At 41.9% G+C, this 20,277-nt stretch overlaps 1 long non-coding RNA gene across 1 annotated transcript; it reads left to right on the top strand.

The window, feature by feature from the left end:
* The first annotated feature begins 3,246 nt into the window (after positions 1-3,246).
* LOC148650727 (uncharacterized) lies at positions 3,247-6,708 on the top strand. The gene is made up of 3 exons (XR_015925852.1): positions 3,247-3,615; positions 4,119-4,310; positions 6,298-6,708. It is a non-coding gene; the product is annotated as an uncharacterized LOC148650727 (long non-coding RNA).
* Positions 6,709-20,277: the final 13,569 nt, after the last annotated feature.

Here is a 20,277-nt window from a genome sequence, read left to right as displayed (position 1 = left end):
CTGATCTGCTGCTAAATGCCATGGAGCTTCGTTTTATTCTGTGTTGGTCTCCATTACCGCCATCAGTGTGTTAAATAGCCAGGACAAAATGCTGATCACTCAACATTGTGTCATCAAAAAAGTCATTTCCTCATCTCCTATGAACTATTATTTCTACTGTCACTTTCATAAGATTAATTCAATCAAAAGATTTGTTGTTTGTTTTGTTTCTTCTCTTTCAAGACAAGATCTTCCCCGTTTTTTCTGTTCCCTTCTCAAAAACATGTGTCCCAGAGAAGCCACCCACACAAAACTAAGGATCTTGTTAGGACCTTGAATCTAATCAAAATTAAATAGCTCCCAAATCCCACTGGATATCGCTCCAAACTCTTCATGAATATTTAAAAGGGCCTCACAGCCACGGCAGTGGGAGTTGATGATATATGAATGAAATCCTATACATATTCATGAGAACCAGCATGTCACTCCGGGTACAAGGGATCCAGTCTCACAGTGAGTCAGACTCACTGAGCAGCGACAGGAGGGCCAGTCCCCAGCTCCAGGCTAGTTCATCCCTGCAGCAGGAGAGAACATGTGCTGCCCGACTCCCAGTCTCCCAGGCAGCGGTGATGCCCAGTACCCTCTCTGGCTCCTGCCAACATTTCTGACCACATTCTTCCACAGTACTTGATCAGATTCTTCTGGTATACATGCCGGCGAGTGCATTTCAATCAATACATTAGCCAATTAATAAAGGAATCAAGCCATTCACTAAATAAATAAAAAAGTTAAAATGATTCTAGGTTTTTCTAGAGTCCTTCCTGCATGTCTTTGCTGCTTTTTGTCTACACCTTTCGCAAAGGACTATGAGGCAATTTTTCTTGAGAAATTATCTTGGTTTTGAAAAAGATTTGATTACAGTTAGGTTCAGTATTTTCTTTGCTGCTACGGTATCTTTCTTCACCAACAGCATCAGCGTGATTGCAGCAAGCTGCCACCTGGAGGTCTTTTTTGAAACGGGCCCTTGGTCCTGAGGTCATGTTAACATTGCAGCAGGTGAGCTAGTGCCCTTATCACATCACATGGGTCCCTCACGTCCGCATTCTGGGAAGCTGAGCACTGCTGGTTACAGTGTACAGCTGAATGAAATACCTGAGACCCAGGTGTTATTCTTGACTCATAAGATTGCCCTCAGATCATTCTGTTTGTTCATCATAGAGGCACTTTCACACATAATGAACTCGACGTGCAAGCCCTGCACTTCCTACATGCACTCCTCAGAGGTCAGAGGTCAGGTAAAACTGGTCCGCCTCAACATCCTGCACACTCCTGCTCCTACAGCTCTTCTTGTGAAGCTCTGCTCCTGTGGGGTGACAGAAATGTTGCATTCTGAAATGTTGATAGGGTATTGGTTGCACGTCACAGGACAGCAAAATCGTCTGATGATTGAAGTAAATGAGCTTGAAGATTTCCTATAGCACCTGCTAGAATCTCAGAACAGGTAGTGTGTGTTATACTGAGTTTTGTCCTGTTTGATGTCTTTTTTAAAGACACAGAAATTGCTGTTGTAAAACAACTCATTTAAACCTGTTAGGTACTCAACACCTCTGAGTCCTTAAAAATTTACAATCTGTTTACCATCTGCTGAATGCTAATCGAAGAGCTGCAATAGACTAAGACTCCAAGCAAATTAATTATATTCTGAAAATGTGCAGGACTGATCTCATAATCATGTTCTTTTCGCACTACTGTAACGGAGCATGTCACAAAGGCTGAAAAGATGCATCTCTTTCTCCTTCGGACCTTGTAAAGAAATATCCTTCTGACTTTCTTGGACAATTACCAAAGAAATTGTGATACAGTATGTGCACAAAACGTTTTTATTATATGTATGTTGCCTAACATGAAGAAGACACATAATTCAAGTTACCAAGAGTTTCTTATGGAGTTTTCAGTCTGTGGCCTCACTATGACCTGAACTGAAACAAGCACACTCTGTTTTATTCCTCCTGTAAACTGTAGAAACAGCTGTGTGTGCTACACATCTTATTTATCTGTTCGCGCAAATAGATTTTTACAAACTGTATGAAGGCGGATAATGCAAATACTGTGAGGCTTTGATTCCAGCACCCTGCATGTAAAATTGCTTTGCACTGCAGGCCATGGAGGAAACAAACAGATGATTTTGTTTGCAATGCCTTTGAAAAAGGGTTTGTGTAATTGTCTGACAGATTAACGTTTAATAAAATTGTACGGTACGGAATGCTTTAATGTACCATATCGATTTTGTTCAAAACAGCAGTGTATCTTTTGATATTTGCTCTTTCATTTCTTTCCTAAATCTCCTTGTACCTACAAGGTCTGGCATTCTACTTCACTACAGCAACGTGTTTTCATTTTTTGTCTGCTTACCTGTGAAGCACAAAGAGCTCTAGTCGGGGGAAGCAGGTGATCAAGAACCTTTAGAGGAACAAACACAGAAATGTTTTCTTCCCTCCTGGGAATTCACATCTTGTGAGAGCTGTGATACAATAAAACTCTTTCTCCTGCAATTTATCTGTGGCCCAGCACCTTGACAGGAGACTCATTTAGAAGAGAAACAGTTTTCAGCCAGATGTATCCTTTCTCTCTCCCTTCACAAGTGCTCCCCTGATGGCTCCTTGTGTTCAGACGTGCTTCAGGCTGTGATTGGAGGAGTCCTGAGACTCTTCAAATCCTGATTCCCAAAGCAGTTTGAACCTTTCTCACCTCCTGTCTTGGAGCTCAATGTTCCTGGCAGCGTGTGTCTGTTCTCCAAAACATAGCGATGCTTTGCATGTTCAGACTTAAAATCATTGCGTTCATGTTTTTAAAACAAAATGGCAAACAGATCTGTGAAGACTTCCCAGGCTGAAACAAATCCAGACAAATGTACACCCTACCAGCCCTGCCCTGAGCAGTATGGCATGATGTCAGCATGTATTTGTACCACTGTGTGGATCACAGGCATGCGTATGAGGAAATCACACCCATCCACAAGTACAGTAAATCTGCCCTTCAACCATGTGGCTTTTCAGTCGTGACCAACTGAAAGCTGTTCAAATAAAACAATACAAAAACATAAGAAATATGCCAGATGACACTGCTGTGCACGATTACAAGAAGAAGAACGAGTGGAGAGCAGCACCAAGACTGAGGCTTTCTGCCTTTGCTGTTTGGGTTAGAGTTGGCTTCAGCATTCTAGAAAGGGTGTGGCTGAACTTCGCCAACACTCACAGTAAGCTCACGGCCTTAAAGGGGGGCTGTTTTCTTCACCTGGCCATTCGAACACATTCTGGACTGTGGTGAGAGTAAAGTTCGGGAAAAAGCCTAAGGGGAAGGAAACGTCTGTGCAGCTGGACTCACGGGTGGGTACAGTAACAGTGCTCTCGTCGTCAGCTTCTTTAAACCGGTGTGTGTGAGCTTCGGGACGGGTGCCACTGCTACCTCAGCCCAGGTGTTTTGCCTTGAGTTCAAACCTTCAGCCAGCCCCCTGTGACAAATCACAGATATGTCACTACCTGAGCAAAGACATGTCTTCCTGTTTCCACCCTCTGGAACCCCTCCGGACGGGCTTGTTGTGTGTGACTTGTCCCCATTTGCACCCGAGACGTTTTGGTGAGTAAAACCTGGGATCGAGGCTGATGACAGGGCTCACTTCCTGTAAAACAGCAATCAACCCTCCTCTCCTCCTGCCACTCCACCTCCCCTCACACTGGGAACACTTCATATTGAGGTTTTAGCAATGGATGGTGGTAAAGCATTAACAAGGGACAGATTGATAAAATACAAAGACAAGGGGACGTTTTAAAGAATTGTAGTACTGTGTAGTCATATAGAGTATCATCACTGAATCTTAATAATGACCCTGTAATCATTTATTTACACTTAACTGTATAACTTTGGTAATAAGTACTAGATATGCATTAACTTCAATATAATATTTAGAATCTGACCCCTGCTGCAAAGCATTTCCACTTCATCACAACAACACTTTTGAAGTCTTTTGCAGGAGGTTAAGTTACGTATCCATGGGGTTGAAGGGAGTTGATATCTATGCCTATTTAAAAGCTGAAAACAATTTAAAAGGTTCAACTAAGTTAACTGTTCTTTCCATCCAGGGTTAAACCGAGAGCCCCCACGATTTCGGAGCACCTGCAGAGGCTGTTGTCATGGACTGTTTACAGAAAGGTTTTCTTTTTGTGAAGGGGGTGAGCAACACATGAGGCAAATTGCTTTTCTGAGCAAACAGAGATCTCCGGAGTGCATTAGTGGAGCATCCTCATCCCCACTTACTTTAATGGGGCCTGAAGGTAGAGTTGTATGCAGCTGGCCTGACCTAATGTGAATGTTTACTTCGGAGGACCAATGACAGCAGAAATGCGCCTGTGTTTCTGTATTTATAGTTCAATTGCTTGAGGTATTTTCATTGCGTTTTAAGTCCACTTTGGTGTAATTTAGAACATTATGGCAGTTTCTCATCTTTCTGTCCTCCTGGTCGCGGTGTCTGAGGGACTTCATTGCTTTTGCAGCCCTGCAGCTTTTAGTTGGTCTTTCATGTCTGAAAGTAAATTTAACAATCTGCAGGAAAACTGTCCTCACCGGCAGAGAAATTGGCAACATAATATATTGCAAATGTCTTCTGGTAAATCTGAACAACCTTTAATGCTCCTTCGCAGAAACCTGGTCCACATTTCCAGTTCAGTAGAATTATACAAAGGTTTATTTAAGTGACAGTATCATTTGTATTCCTCCTATTTTATAGATTGATTTTCAAAGGCCACAGTTGTGCATTTAATGGCTTTTCAGATTGCTTTTGGAAAAGGAAGCTGAATGCTTTCAAAATTTCAGTAAATGTTTAAATTTAATGATTCACCGTTGGAAGTAACATTGAATTTCACAAGGTTTTTTTGCTCCAGAATATAATTCTCTCCTGGTTTACTGAGAGTGAGCAAAAAAGTACAAATATCAGTAAATCATGATAAATACAGTACTGGACTGGAAATTTTTTTGGATTTTTTTTCTCATTTCAGCTTAGTCTTATTATTTCAAAACAGATTTTACACAGAGAAAGAAACAATGGAAATCATATTTAGACTCCAGAAAAGTATTTTTAAAGTTGTCCTGTGTCAGGCCAGATGTCAGAGGGGTAGACATTCAAATGAAATGACGGATATATAAAAACAAAAGTGTAGTGCTGACACTCTGAAGGTCATAGATATTTCATTATTCCCTGACAAGCTTTGATCAGCTGAGATAGTACTCAAAGAGCTAAACGTATCAGACTCCTGCAGATAGCAGTAGCAGCCAAAAGCATGCCTTCAAACACATTTGTATATTGGAGCAATGCATTCAGACAAATCACAACACATGCAATGGTAAGAACTAGGGGAATCACAGCAAATGCAATATGCAATAAAGCATTGCACATGCACATGGTGTACACAAACTAGATCCTGGAAAAACACAGTATACTGTATACAGTGCAAAGGTAATGTGGTCACCTTTTCAAAGCATTTGATTGGGCAGACTCCAGCCAATCACAGCTCATGTCTGGTAAAAGCAGGGAAATAGTCAAGAAAGGAGCTGGACCACACATGTGGACAGACGTACTGTCACTGACACTTGTACTAACCCCTTCCTCCACCCCTGGCCTCCTAACTCAGTCAGACCTTGGTGACTGGTCTACATGCTGTGCTCACTGACCTACCTACTGTACTGTACACCATCCATGAACTGCTGCTGTGAAGCTGAAAAGCATACTGTTCTAAGACAATTTAAAAAGTCGATTCATTACAATATTTTCTAGTACTTGTTTTGGGGACTAAACATTTTGGTTTGAGATTTTTTCAAACATAAAACACTCTACTTTCAATGACTTCCCTCTTAGAGAGTACACATTCCCCTTCGTGCTCATACTGTAGCTGACCCCAGAGGGCCTCATTATTACCAACCCCTACTGCTCAGAATGTCATCGATTTCAAAATTCTACCCCAGAAACGCTCTCTGATTCATTCTGGGGGTACAGAAGCTTCCAGAAACAAATAATGCGTTTCCTGGATAACAGTTGAGCAGTACTCTGGGGGAAAACAATTCAAGAAACATTTTAAATTTACTCAAGAAATCATCCTGCTGATTTTGTAGGCAGACTGTCCTTATCTGCTTAATATATAAAGTAAATAATACTGGGGCTGAAAGCTCAGAAGAAATTATGTACGTACAGATAAAAATGGAGAAAAAAATCTAGTCTGTGTTTGTTTTAATAAACAAAACATCTTTGTGTTTGATGTTTCTTGCCAGTACCAAGATGAGTCCCACTCCATAGCGATGCATATCTACACCTGTGATTTCTGCTTCTTTGCTGAAGCTACGATGAAATTGTCAGAGCTGAAGTTCTGGAAATGATGGAATGTTCATCCTGTTCTTCAACAGGGATGCTTAAGCCATATCATTTGTCTTAAAAACATTTCCTGAAAAATGAATTGGGAAATAAGTTGCTCAGGTGAGCAGGACAAGAAGAAATTGCTGAAAAATAAATTAGAAAAGATCTTTCCATGAAACTGTTCCTGCTTTGTGTTTTATTCACTTAGGTGGCTGAGAGGAAATTTCATGAGGTAATTTACAACAACCACATCTCTGTCATTCCAGTTAGTTACAGCGCTGTCCTGGTATTATCTAGGCCACTGACAAAAATACATTCACAGCAATGAGATGAGAAAGGTAACATTTACACAGTCAAGAAGAAAATAATGCAAACAGGAAAAAATTGATTTTGGGAGCCTTTTTTTCATTGCATTGCATTGCATAGATTTCAAAACAATCTACAAGGCATTTAAGAACCCGAGAAAGGTTATAGCCAAGAGGACGACAATCAGCTCATCTAGCCCATTTAGAGGTTGCTAAGTGATCCAAGGACTACATCAAGCTATTTCTGAACAACAACTTTGCTGGGCATCTAGTATGAGTATCTTGCTCCACACTCCCAGAGCTTCTGTTTTCAGATTATGAAGCTGATCACCTGCTGTTCTGTGACACCTGAAGAAGGCTCCACAGCTGAAATGTTGTGTTTCCTTTCTTCTCTTTTCAGCTGGAATAAACCCGTTACCTGTTCCTTTGCAGCCTACGCATGCCGACGCAGCTCCCTACTGGAACTACTTCTTTGACTGTACCACATTCTCCATTTCAGAGTCTCCTTTTCATAATAACATGTCTGTTAGCTCCTCTTGCACACAGTCCACAGGGAAACCCAGCTATAATCATCAGTCACCATGAAGTAAAGGATAAAAGAAGTTGGATAATATAATAACCCCTTTCAATTACACTGCAGGCTGATTAAGCCAGGCTCCTGGCCCTAAGAACAAAAGCTTTAAAAAAACCCTAAACATATCAGGAATTTATTCTCATAATTAAAATCCATTAATCTATGTCATACCTCTGTTGGATAACAACATCTGAAAAAAAAAAGGCAGCAGAACAGTAAGAGTGCCAGAATGCCAGTGACAAAGAGACCATAAATTAAGAAGTGAAATATAAAATCAATTAAAATCAGAGGCATAAATATAAAATTAATGTGAGAAATCAAGCCTCTAGAATTAATTAAAGCTTGAAAGATTAGAATGGGCATTCAGCAGCCTAGTGACAGTGTAGGAGCGCATTTTGGATGAGCGCTCTCCACACACGGTCCTGAAAGGATGGGCGCTGTCCACACACGGTCCTGAGAGGCTGCAGACATTCCATGATTTTAGCTTTGGGTTCTTTTGGGTCCTAGAAGGGAAGAAAAAAGCCTGGATTGGGTCCCATCAGAGTAAACCCAATTAACAAAACAATCAATCAGGAGCTTTTCTCCATTGGAATAACTGGATGGGATTTTATCATAAGGCTGAACGTCTTTGGGAAAAGGGGGATAGTATCCATTTGGTTCACCATTTGAGTTGAAGGGCTACTCAGTCCTGTAATTCTTTGAGTCAGCAATGTGTCATGTAATGCAATCTTTTTTTTTTTTAAATCGTATTCCCTCTTGGACAATTAGTCATAATACCAAGACCTTGGTTGTATGTGGAGTATAAAAAAACTCTATCATTTTTGGACTTTATTTTTCCCAAACAAATGGTTAAAAACTTAACAAGAATCATACAGTTCCTGGATAATGTACCCAATCCAAAATTCCATCCCAAATAAATCAGGTTCCTTTTTTCACATGATTAAGCACTGAAAGCGAGTTTCTTAGAAAGAGATAAGTCAGAAACAAGGTTAAGACATTGTCTGCAATTGCACTTAAAACTCCTGTATTTGCATTACAGTGGTATTATTTAAGATGGGGCTTTAATACAATGATTAATTCCGCTCCGAATCCTTTAAGAGCAGATTAAGCTGCATCAGATATAAATGTCAATTTAGTTCTTACGTTCTCATTTCATACATCCAGTGTCAATACTAAGCACTGTTTTTTGCAGACATGATTCATCCCCATAGCTGGGGGTTTTGATGTTGCCCACACAGGTGCATTAATCCTTTGACTTCCCATTGAGTGTGCTTAATTCTGTTTCCATTCATCAAGACAGTGACTCCTACTCCCAGCCACTCCATCAAACCCATTGCAAAGAGATGGGCGTCATCACTACAACCTGGACGTGCTGTTTCCAGAGCAAGTGACAGACGTGCCTGTGTGTCTTTGCAGCACCCAGGAGCCCTGTTCTCTTACCTCTCACCAGAGAAGAAATCTATAAAAGGCTGCAGCCCAGGTATTCCAAGGGGGCTTTCCAGTGGTTTGCTAATCCCTTTAATTAAACAGCCTATAATTTGATTACATATAACAACTCACGTGTTTGAGGATCACACTTATGAGGATTGCTGAAGGAGAAAAGTATTGCAGTTTCAGCAATTAAACCCAACCTTCTCCACCTTTGTGACAGGCTTGTCTATTCCTGTTCAGATACACAGAGGTTTGCAGAATAGCTCAAGAATGGTTTGTGATGCCTTTTGCTGCTGCTGCAGTACATGACTAAACTCCACTGCTGAAGTGCCTAAGAATGCCTGTTTCCACTGCACAATTCTCAGTTTTAAACATTTACAGGGAGTGGACTTCAAAGTCACATAGTTCCCCAGAGAAAGATTTGAACCTGATTTTGTACAAGTAATATTAAAAGTTAGATCCTTAAAGGAACTACTCTATAGGTGAGAAGCAAAATAATCATGCTGATTCCTTAAACTTTCTTTTGTAATTTCACTTGGGTTTATTTTCAAATTAAAAAGAAGAGCCTTTTGCACGGGGATGAAGACTGTGTGTCACTAAACACTGTAGGAAACGACATGACTTCACTCACTGCAGTATGTACTGCACTGGGGAAACACAAGCTCCGCACTACACGACACTCCTCCTACCCCAGTGGTGATGCTTAAACAAACGCCCTGAACTCTGTGGGCTCTAGTTCTCGGACACAAGCGCTGGTTGAGATGGCAGGTCGGGAGATCGATCGTTTCCCCTGCTCCACCTCTCCTGACCTTGTAATGTATCGCCTCCCTCTGGCCCGCTGGAGCGTCAGACCTGTGCCTAAACGAGAATTAAAGTAGCGAGGCCAAGTCAATCACTTCAAACCGACTGTTTTTTATCTACTCCAGTCTGCGGAAAGCAATCAATGTTAATCCGATATTCAGAAAGAAAATGAGAGTGTCTTCAGGGCTCAGGGAGGCTCTTGTGATTACACTGTGACCTACATCATGGAGGAATTAGGCTGGAGCAGGCGGGCGGTGGAGGGAGGAGGAGAGGAGGAGAGGAGGAGGAGGAGGAGGCAGTGGGACGCTCCAGGCAGCCTGAGAGAGACAACAGGCTGACACTTGTGTGTACGAGACTCAACAGCCAAGCCAACACGCTGAAGCACCCAGTACAGTAAGTATGTGATTCAAAACCACACAGCAGCGGCACCCGAGTTCAGTAGGAAAAGTCTGACCGGAGGGACATGGCGTTGAGTTCCCATAGAACAGTACACAGTATCTTTTCTGTGTCTCTGTTTTATGCAGATTTTGGTTTAATTGTTTTCTGTAGTTTCTATTTTTTTTCCAATGTTTTTTTTTTATCAGACACTTTTACAATTTTGCAAACAGGGGCACTTTCTAGAACTGCTAACGTGTATGTAGCTGTCTGCTATTTTTAAAATCCTGCTTGAGCGTCTCACAAGTCATGCCTCCCTTTTCAGTCATACAGCATACAGTATATGTGTTGTAGGTGGACAATTGTTTAGAAGCAGCTCAATATGTCTCTATGAACTGCCCTGTAACTGGTGGTCTGTGTAAATCATATTTGATAGATCCTCCCACCAGAACATGATCTTGCCCTTTCTGTGTGTCTGATTTTGACGGGCAGATGAGAGACTCCATCACAACAAGAAGATTCCAGTCTCTGTGTTCCAGTGGACTGAGGTTTGCTGATCTGGGTTTGGCCTGGCCTCTGGAGTGAGAGTCCTCTGAGCTCCATGACCCATCAAAGATTTTCTTTATTGATCGGAAAGATAAAACTGACAAGACCAAGATTTTGATCTAAGACAGTTGCTTCATCTCCTTCTGGCTGAAGAGCTCTTTCAGACAGGAACTTTGACACTGTCGGATTTGTCTTTTGGGTCAAAGAAAGAAAACATTTCAGTGCTCAAAGACGTAAGTGTGTGTGGGTGTCTTGGATTCTTCATTGATTTTGTTTTCTGCCTCAGACTCTGCAGGAAAGTGTAGTGGACGTGTTTTCCTTTGCCATTTAGGGCACAAAGGATATCTTTGCACCGAGATCGGTGTTCGACACCTCTCAGGATGTACAGAAGCCATAGCCTTTGAGAAATTCATGAGTGCTTCACGGAAACAGAGAAAACTGCTTTCTTATGAAGAATTCCCCTGGTGAATTTATTATAGTTTCTTCTGACTTTTATAATGCTCTTAGATTTAGCTTTTGCTGTGGTTTTCTAAGGTAATGCCTTCTCTGTGCTTTCCTACAGTACATTGAGCCTGTCTGGGAGTATACGATGTGCACTATAGTAGGCATTCCTTTGAAAGTGACGTGAATACAAGAACAGAAGCTCTGGGGCTGAGTTTACTCGTCTGGTGTATGCCTTGCCTAGCAAGGAACACTTTAACAGGACCTGATGCATATTCGCACAGCCCACAGAATTCATTCATGTTCTTCTTCTCTTCAATACCCACATTAACCCTCATGCATGGATGCAACCTTCACAACAACAACAAGAACAGCCAGAATTATTATACATATAATTATTCAAATTTATTCATAAAACTTTCTTAAAATCCAGGCACCAAGCCATAAGTCTTCTGACTTTGCATAACCCCAAACTAGAGCGTTTCAGTGGACAGCAGAAGGACTTTTCTTGCACGTGCAGCAGAAACCTGCTTGAGCTGGTTGGGGGGTTTACACACCTCAGAGATCTCACATGCAAAACCGGAGGAGTGCTGGTGATGTACAAGTGATGAATCTAACTCTGCACAACGGAGAGCCTTGATTTAAAGGAAAAGAGGAGAGGGGAAAGGTTTGCTTACAACGCAGCAACTCGGAATACAGCAAGAAAGGCCAAATTTGATTCACAATGTGTCTTGCTGTTATTTTATCACTGAAAGTGTGGCCTCACCCTCACTAAAAGAAAATCACAAAAGCTAAGCGTCAATGACATTTAAGTGTATTTTGTTGCCCACTTGATTAAAATAAATTCGCTTTGTACAAGTAGGCAACCAAAAAACACATTTATATACAAAAGAGGCAACGAGAAGCCGCAGCTGTGTAAGCCCACAACTGATATTGATAAGAGTTAGCCTTGGCCTCATGTATTGTAACAGGAATCTGGAACAGGCTGCCCAGCCAGAAAGCTGATACTCTGATCTTTTCCAAGAAACAGCTGGATAAAATCCCCTGATCAATTAGCTACTAAAACCAAGCAGGCCAGGGGGGCTGAAAGGTCTCCTTTCATTTGTAAACCTTCTCGTGTAACGGGTATAACTCAGTGCCCTTCTCGGGTGGAGCCACAAGCCTCAGTCTGTTGTTGTTACGGGAGCCGGGTCGGTCTCCCCTGGGGGGGGGGGGGGGTGTTTAGACCCTATGCGAGGCGGCGCATCCGGAAACAGGACCACTGACGGGGTTCAGGGAAGACACACAAGGTTTGTTGTGAAGGCAGTGAGGGGTTACAGCTCGCGATCCGGTGAGCAGGGGAGAGCAGCCTTAGGCATCCAAGTCCAGGCAGGACCAGGCGGGTAGTCAGAGGGCAGCCCAAGATCCGAAAAGCCAGGTAATCTGTCCGGGACAAACAGGACAAAATCCCCAGAAGGAGGGAAGCAGGACAGACACATTGACATGGAACAGGGATCGGGACTGGGGACGCCGAGCCCCGGACTTAGCTGGTCAGGACGCCTTGTTGAACCCTGTGCCGTCAGGCCACTCCTGGACCTGGGCTTCCGGGTGTCCATCTTCCAAGTGCTGAGCCCCGAAACACCCGAGGCTCAGCGTTAAATAACAGCACGAAAACAAGACGCACCAGATAATAATCAAGCCGGAGGGCTAGCCAATTAGAGCACCCACTAGGGGAGGGGTGCCGGCCGTGACAGTTGTCGCCTGTGAAATCTTTCAAAGAATAATCTTCTTAAACACAGGAGCCTATAGAACTATTTTTAATTTTCGATTATCGATAGATATATTAGGAAGTAATTCACAAAGGATAAGTTATGTTCACCTTTTCCAACTGTTCCAACTGCTTTTTCTGCACACATCAGATACTTGAATTAATACTAATACTTTGTGATCACATAACTTTCTTTAATAAATTAGATTCAAGGTGCTGATAACTCAATATAGACCCATTATTAAATTGAAGCACCAGTATTATGATTTTAAATCGAATAAATCACAGTTCTCTGCAGACATTGTGGCTCAGAAGCATTAATAGAAGGCTTATTTAGACATAGTTAGTTATACAGTACCATTTTGGATATGTGCCCGATTACAAAAAATTCTGCAAAACAATGCAAAAATGCAAAAACAATTCTGCATTTTACTTTTTGATATGATCACAGGCTGCATGTATGTAATTGATTAACTTATTATGAAATAAGTAAATGACTGATATTTTAATTCACAGACTTTCCAATTAACTTTTCTGCTCTGCTTCATTCGTTGCACTGTACATCTTGATTAACAATGTATCAGCAGACTCATTAACACTGCAGCACCAGGACAAATAAATGAAACCCGCAAGAGCACACAAGCACAGCTTTCTCTGCACAGCTCAGCAGCTCAGAATTCTGGGCAAGTCAGTAATATACATAATATTGGAGAAAGCTGAAAAACAGTAAATCCCAGCTGGACCTTAAATGGTTTACAGTGAATTGAACATAAGCTTTCTTGTTGACTATTCAGAGCAAAACACCTTTTGCCCGTGTCTGCCTGCAAGTCTCTTCATAACTGCACACACACTGTCATCAAGGCAGGTTCGGGCAGGAGGGTCATACAGTTGAAAGAAAATAAAGAAATGTATTGCAATTTCTATAGCTTACACACTGGACACTCTCTCAAGTGTGAAAAACATCCCAGAGCTTCCACTCAAGTAACCAGGATTCAGCATTAATATAAAATGTACTGTACTTGATATTACCTGGTATAGCTGAATGCAGAGCTGCCTGCTGCCTCCTTGCTATCATTTCAAAGCATAATATGCAGAAATATTACTATATATTACTGTGTACTTTTTCTTCTCTTGGTAAACACTGTTGTTTCAATTTACAGTGCATCAATAATCATTAGATTTGATGCCCTTTGATATTACATATAATACAGTATATACAAACCCCACATTCACATCTTATTCTGCAAAAGTCTTAGATATCTTGACAGTTTGGAGTTACTATATGCCGTATATGCTATGAGTATTAACAAATTACTTCAAGCTAATGCTCATGTTTTCCACTCTTATTGTATGTTTGACTACTATTAAAGGGGAACTGCAAATATTATTTATTAAGAACGGCCATTGATTAGTTATGATGATGTTCTTAAAGGGAGGCCTTTCTCACTGTGCCTGTCTGTCCAAGTGTTCAGATATCCTGAGAACACAAAAAGAAAATATCTAATTTCACTAAAACGTGGACAGAATTTATACAGAGCCCACCCCAGCTAAAAAAAAGCTTCACCGCCTTGTTTCCATTTCAGTACTCTTTGCCTAAAACCTGAAGTGGAGCTCTAATTGTCTCTTTATGGCAAACAATATCTCCCCACTTCATCAGTAGGAATGTAAAGGAAGCAGATTGATTCAGGCCATAAACAACCCAAAGCTGACAGAAGAAATGAGCCATTGCACTTTCAAAAGAAGCTGTGATTGCGTTTGAAAAACAAGCTCCTTCATTTGATTTAACTCCTCCTCTGTTTATTTTGCATGCAATTTACATTTGCTGCGTATGCTTGGCCCGCGCGTTGGCACGACTCCCTCATCCCCACCATCACTGCTGAGTTCACATTCTGTTACTCACCGAAACACATCTCGTCTGCTGCTACCTTTTATATTCATGTACTTTGTCTGCAGTGTTAATTTGCACCTCGGCATCATCATCTCTTATGTGGAAAAGTGTTCATCATGTTGAGATGAATAACACACAATCATTGAAAATTAGGTCTTGTCGGCAATATTCTTTAATGAATCCCTGCAATTTGATGTTACAGTTGGCAAATGCAATTAGTTTTTCTACCCACCAGTCCATCGCGGGACACACACACCAAGGACAGGACACCAGTCCATCGCGGGACACACACACACCAAGGACAGGACACCAGTCCATCGCAGGAAACACACACACACCAAGGACAGGGACACCAGTCCATCGCAGGAAACACACACACACCAAGGACAGGACACCAGTCCATCGCAGGAAACACACACACACCAAGGACAGGACACAAGTCCATTGTAGTTACGTCATTGAAAAATAAATCCCAAAACTCAAAATAATGTTGCATTTCCAAACCTCTATATAGTTGGTGTAAAAAACACAAAACAGTTATAAAGACAGCAAATTACAGAATAAGCACATATAAGAGACAAAAGAAATTAGAGGTGCAGCAGAAGTTACAAGGTCATTAGAAAATGGAGCGACACAGACTCTAATGAAATAAAAGCCTTTCTGAACAGAAGGTTTTGAGTTTGAAATTTAAATGCACTCATTGTACAGTAGGTGACTCTCTGTCATACTTGGGGATAGAATTCCAGAGCTTTGGGGTGGAGCCAGCGAAGACCCTGTCACCCCTAGAATATGAACTAGATTGAGGCACATAGAGAAGACCAGACTCAGATGAATGAAGGTTGCGAGGTGGGGAGTGGGACGATAGTAGCTCACACAGGTACTGAGGTGCCAAGACACATACAGCCTTACAGGGGAGCAGGAGGATTTTGAAGTTGACTCAAAACCTGACAGGAAGCCAGTGCAAGGACACCAGGGCAAGCATCAAGCATCAGGACGGAAAACAGGAGGCGTGCCTCTACAATGAGGAGTTACTGGTTCTGGACAATCTGCCCGGCTGTGTTATAATGAAGCTAACACTCTGTACTGATTAGGTACGAGCAAGAAAATTATGTTTTCAAAGCTGCTGTTGAGTCAGTCAGGATTCTGCTATGACACAGACTTGTTTTCAGCACACAGACTCGCAGCTGCATGTGTCTGAGCATGTTTGAGTGTCACTGCCAGGCTGATTTCAGGCTGAGGGTTCGGGTGCTACTGCTGTGAGGAGACTGGATCACAAGCAATCATTCCTTCTGATTGGTTCAATAAAAGCTGAAACATACCGCATGTTTGTCAGGGGCAACAGCATGACTATTGTCTCATTCCAGTGGAGCGAGAATCTCAAGACCGTGGGGAGATGAGGACATAAAGACGTAAAGTCTGTGCTCTGTGGTAAAGCAACAGAAAGCTGAACACCCAGTGTGTGATCTGTCTGCATCCTGAGATGATGAAACAGCGAAGGAAGGATTTTGGACTTATTATTATACACACTTCAATTTAATAAAGAAGAACCATGTTTTAATTCTGGTCTATAAATGACCCATAATAAAACAAACTGGCAATATTCCTTCTTGCACATTTACAATATAATGGGAGTTATGGCATTTTTGTTGTGGGACACTATTTGTGGAAACTGTAATTTTAAATAATATGATTTCGAATTTGATTTTTGCCCACTGACACAAACCTAAAATATTTATTACCTTGTTTTGCTGACTCCCAGCTTGATTACAATATAATACAGGGGCTGGCAAAGTGATGAATGAATCTCGCATTGCCTTCAAATGAATAAGGAAATAAGCACGCCTGTTTTGAGTACTTACTCTGAACAAGTAATCTTTCAAAAGCAATGATATTATTTTAAAAATGCATTTTGCAACTATCATGAGCAAAAATGATGTTTAGACTTGGCTTGAAGCTGTAATGAATATCACCGATTTCAAAGTAATCTAATTATTTTCAATAATAAGATGGAGCAGAACACTGAGACGTCTGCTCTCCATCGCCACAGCAGCAGGAGAGCATTATTAAAATATCAACTTTCTGACTCTGAAAGAACAAGACAGGAATATCAATCAGTCACGGCCACAGTTCCTTGCCAATAGAAAGCAACCTGAGTTACACAGCACAAGAATTAACATTGTTATATTAAAAACAAATAAAACGTACGACCCAGCTCCATCTTTGAGGTTCCAGACATACAGTGAGTGTGCAATACTTTTCTTGTCAATACGGCATGCTGGTGTCTGTTGAGTTTCGGCTATATTTACCCGCTATGACTTTTTTGTTTATTAAAAAATATATCTTATCCGGCTGTGGCAATATCACAGTATGCTGCTATTATTTATAAACTTCCTGTGGTATTGCTGCAGACAGATAATATATTTTTAATAAATATTTCATTTTTTGGCCACTTGTCCATGTGGTCACTGTAGCTGTTTCTCCTGATTCTTGCCTTGTTTCTTACCCTTGTCACATTCCAGCTTTTTGACCAGCTCCTGTCCTTATTACTTCTGCTGTTTTCTCTCCTGGATCCTCTGTGTTTCTGTTCCTGGGCCTTTTGGGGTTTTTCTCAGAGGGCCTTCCTGGTTTCTGTTTTCAGCCTGTTCTTGGACTTTGCCTGATGATTTAGTCTTCTGGTTGCTCCTGTAGTCCCTAGTCTGTTGGTTCCTGCACAGGGTCCACTTCCCTGACCATCGCCCATCCAGGCTGATCTTACAGCTATGAGTCTCCCAGGTGGGGCTGCTAGCGAAGGAAATAAATTGCCCCTTGAGGAAAATGAAGCCTACTTTGTCACCTAGCTGGGCTACACGACAGTGGTAGATGAAGTGGATAACCTCCTATATGTGCAGCACTTACGGATCCTTAGAGATGACAGACATTATACAAATGATTATTATTACTACTACTGCTACTAATTAACAACACAAGAAAGGCAAAAAGGCCCTTCAGCCCATCTCTCCGGGTTGCTTTCCTGTGCATTTTATTGATCCACCAATCAAGCTATTTCTTCCAGAAGCTCCAGGTGGTTAGTTGCACAGCTCATTCAGTCCATTTCTGGACTCAGGGCCACTTTCCTCAGTGAAAAGTCCATCATTCTGCAGCAGGATGGATCAGGGCGGGACATCCTCATACTTAAAGTGCCAGCAGAGTATTTACGGGCAGTGCATTTTAGTGCATCACCATGTGTGAAATCTTCAGTAAAATCTAAAATTTTAGGTGGCTAAGGAACATGCCAACATATGCCAGAATCCTCCACTATTTAAACCTGCAGTACATCTGGACTCCTCGGTCCAGTCCCGCAGTCTGAGCAGAATTCGGTGTGCTCAGCCACACCTCCTCTCCAGCAGCCTGAACTCCTGCCCTTCGTGGGGGAGTGAGGTCACACGCTGGGGCAGGAGGAGCCGCGGGCTGCTGGGAGCCCCCCTCGGTCTCCAGCACGCTCCTTTTGTCAGTACCAGTCACCTTCATCACATCCTCATGAAAGGAGTCTTGCGGACTAATTGAGAAATTAATAATAACGCCGGGAGAAGAACTGCAACAATAAGCACACTGCTCTGTCACAGCAGAGGCGAGGAATACTGATGAGCAGGTAATACGTTCGGGTCACACACTGTGCATTCATATTTTATGATGATCTAAGTCCACATGATGTAAAATGTCAGTCATCATGCCCATGATTTCCAAAGTATATGCAGTATAAGGGTTAATAAGCTGCTGTATGTGTTCTACACATTATTTTATGAGAAGGAGTAGGCATTTATTAATGATCCCTAAACTTGTATTTGGGGCAAGCCTTGAATTATAATCCTTTTTAAAAACAATTTTAATGATCAGATGAATTAAATTGCTTTGCACCAGAACTAATAAGACATTTATTAATGATGATTACAGAATTATGAGGACAAGTAATGTGTAAATTGCCCAACCTCAATCATTACAACTAATACAACTGAGTAATTCCCTATTTATATGTTTAAAACAGGGATTTTTAGACAAAAGTTCTTTAAAATTTAGCAACTCCATATGACATGATTACCATGAGTAAAATCAATAATCATTCTTATATTTAAATTATGGTAAACAGCAGAAATAAATGAGCTGAGTGAGATCTCCCTGTATTCTCCATTTACAGCTTCAAAGGCAAGCAGCTGTTTAGATTAAATGACTCAGTGTTTTACGGTAACAAAAATAATCCAGAAAGAAAGAAAAACCAAATTATTTTGCATGGCCTGCATTGTTGACAAAGACCTTTCTTCTGGCATGCATGTCAGGCTGCCAAATTAGAATGAAATAGATTGTTTGAAATACATCAGACATAAGAGTCTGAAGGGAGAAATACCTAATTAAACATGAGTCAGTAGAGGTCCAGATGGAGACCCTCCAGAGACTGAGTTAATCCATCTTTTTTCAAGCTGCCGATGTTTTCTGGATAGGTCTGACTGACTGTGGTTCTCTCGGAGTAACACTGTGCTTGGGGGAAAAAGAATGAGAAAGAACCTGAAAGCAATGTTTCCCTTCTGACAACTCCTCTCGCTCAAGGTGCAGTGCAATTTACCTGTCCAGCCATCCCTGTTCCGACCAGTTCAGGGTCTGCAGGGGGAACCGGACCCTATCCCAGCAAGTACCATGCACAAGGCAGGACACAGCCTGGAGGGGACAGCAGTCCACCGCAGGGCAGAAAGACACAAACACACACTCACACACTAGACTAGACTCTGAATGGAGGTTTCCTCTGGGCCTGAAACTCACCTGGTGCAACAGGTTCCTGGAGTGAGCCCCCAGGCCCCAGCCTGCACACCTGGCAACAGCTGGCTGGTGCAACACGCTTGTCAGAAAATATGACTCTTACATCTGGGGAAATGGCAGCAAGAGCTGAATCAATGCCTGGCATGACAAAAGCAAACCACTCATTTAAAACAGGTTTTTTTTTCTCAGCGAGAGCGAATCTGTGGGGTAATAAGGGAAAGCAAATCGATAAGCGAACAGGGCAAGGTCAAGTGCTGGGAGGATGCTTCTGCTTTGGTTTATATTGCACTTCCAGCAATTGAATCCGACGTGTTTTATTACTAAAGCGAACGGCGCACTGTGCCTCGAGACGATGCGGGAAGGGTCCGATCCCAGTGGAGTCTGCGCTGAACGCACAGCTGAGGAGCAGGCGTGACCTGAATCCAGAAACGATGGACTCTCCATGGCTGCCCTCCCAGGCCGTGGAAAACTGCCTCTCGCCGCCGCGACAGATGAAGTCTCACACACAGGGTAGTGATTGGGCTGTGCACATCGGGGAGATAATAAATTGTGTCACATTCTTAAACTGCTCTAGTCCTGGGACTCGTTTTTTTTTCATTAGAAAGATGTTCAGGTAGCTATGACACAGCACTGACACAAAAGACAGAAGGGTATGAATCAGCACAGACAAACACTTCCACTCCTGTAGGGTTCATGCAAATCCTGTGATACCCCTGCGGACTAAACTCCTACATATTTCGGCAGCACTGACACTGAACACAACGCAGTAAGACTCCTTACTCAGGAGAAACTAAATTTCTGAAGGTACTGTACCCTACAAGTTCTACTGTATGTAAGAAATGTGCAAGTATTCAGGTCCAGGAATCCTAAAGGACATGTATCCTGTTTAATTTTCTTATCGCAGGAATCATGCATCTTTGCTACTGTATATGGATGAGAAATCAAAAGATAAAATAGAACTAAATATATAACTAGGAGTTACATACTTTGGTTCCAGGGAACGAA

The sequence above is a fragment of the Lepisosteus platostomus genome, chromosome 13 (genome assembly GCF_059453375.1).
Source record: "Lepisosteus platostomus isolate fLepPlt1 chromosome 13, fLepPlt1.hap1, whole genome shotgun sequence".
Lineage (NCBI taxonomy): Eukaryota > Metazoa > Chordata > Actinopteri > Semionotiformes > Lepisosteidae > Lepisosteus > Lepisosteus platostomus.
The sequence above is the reverse complement of the archived record's forward strand: the minus strand, read 5'-3'. Positions and strand labels throughout refer to the sequence as shown.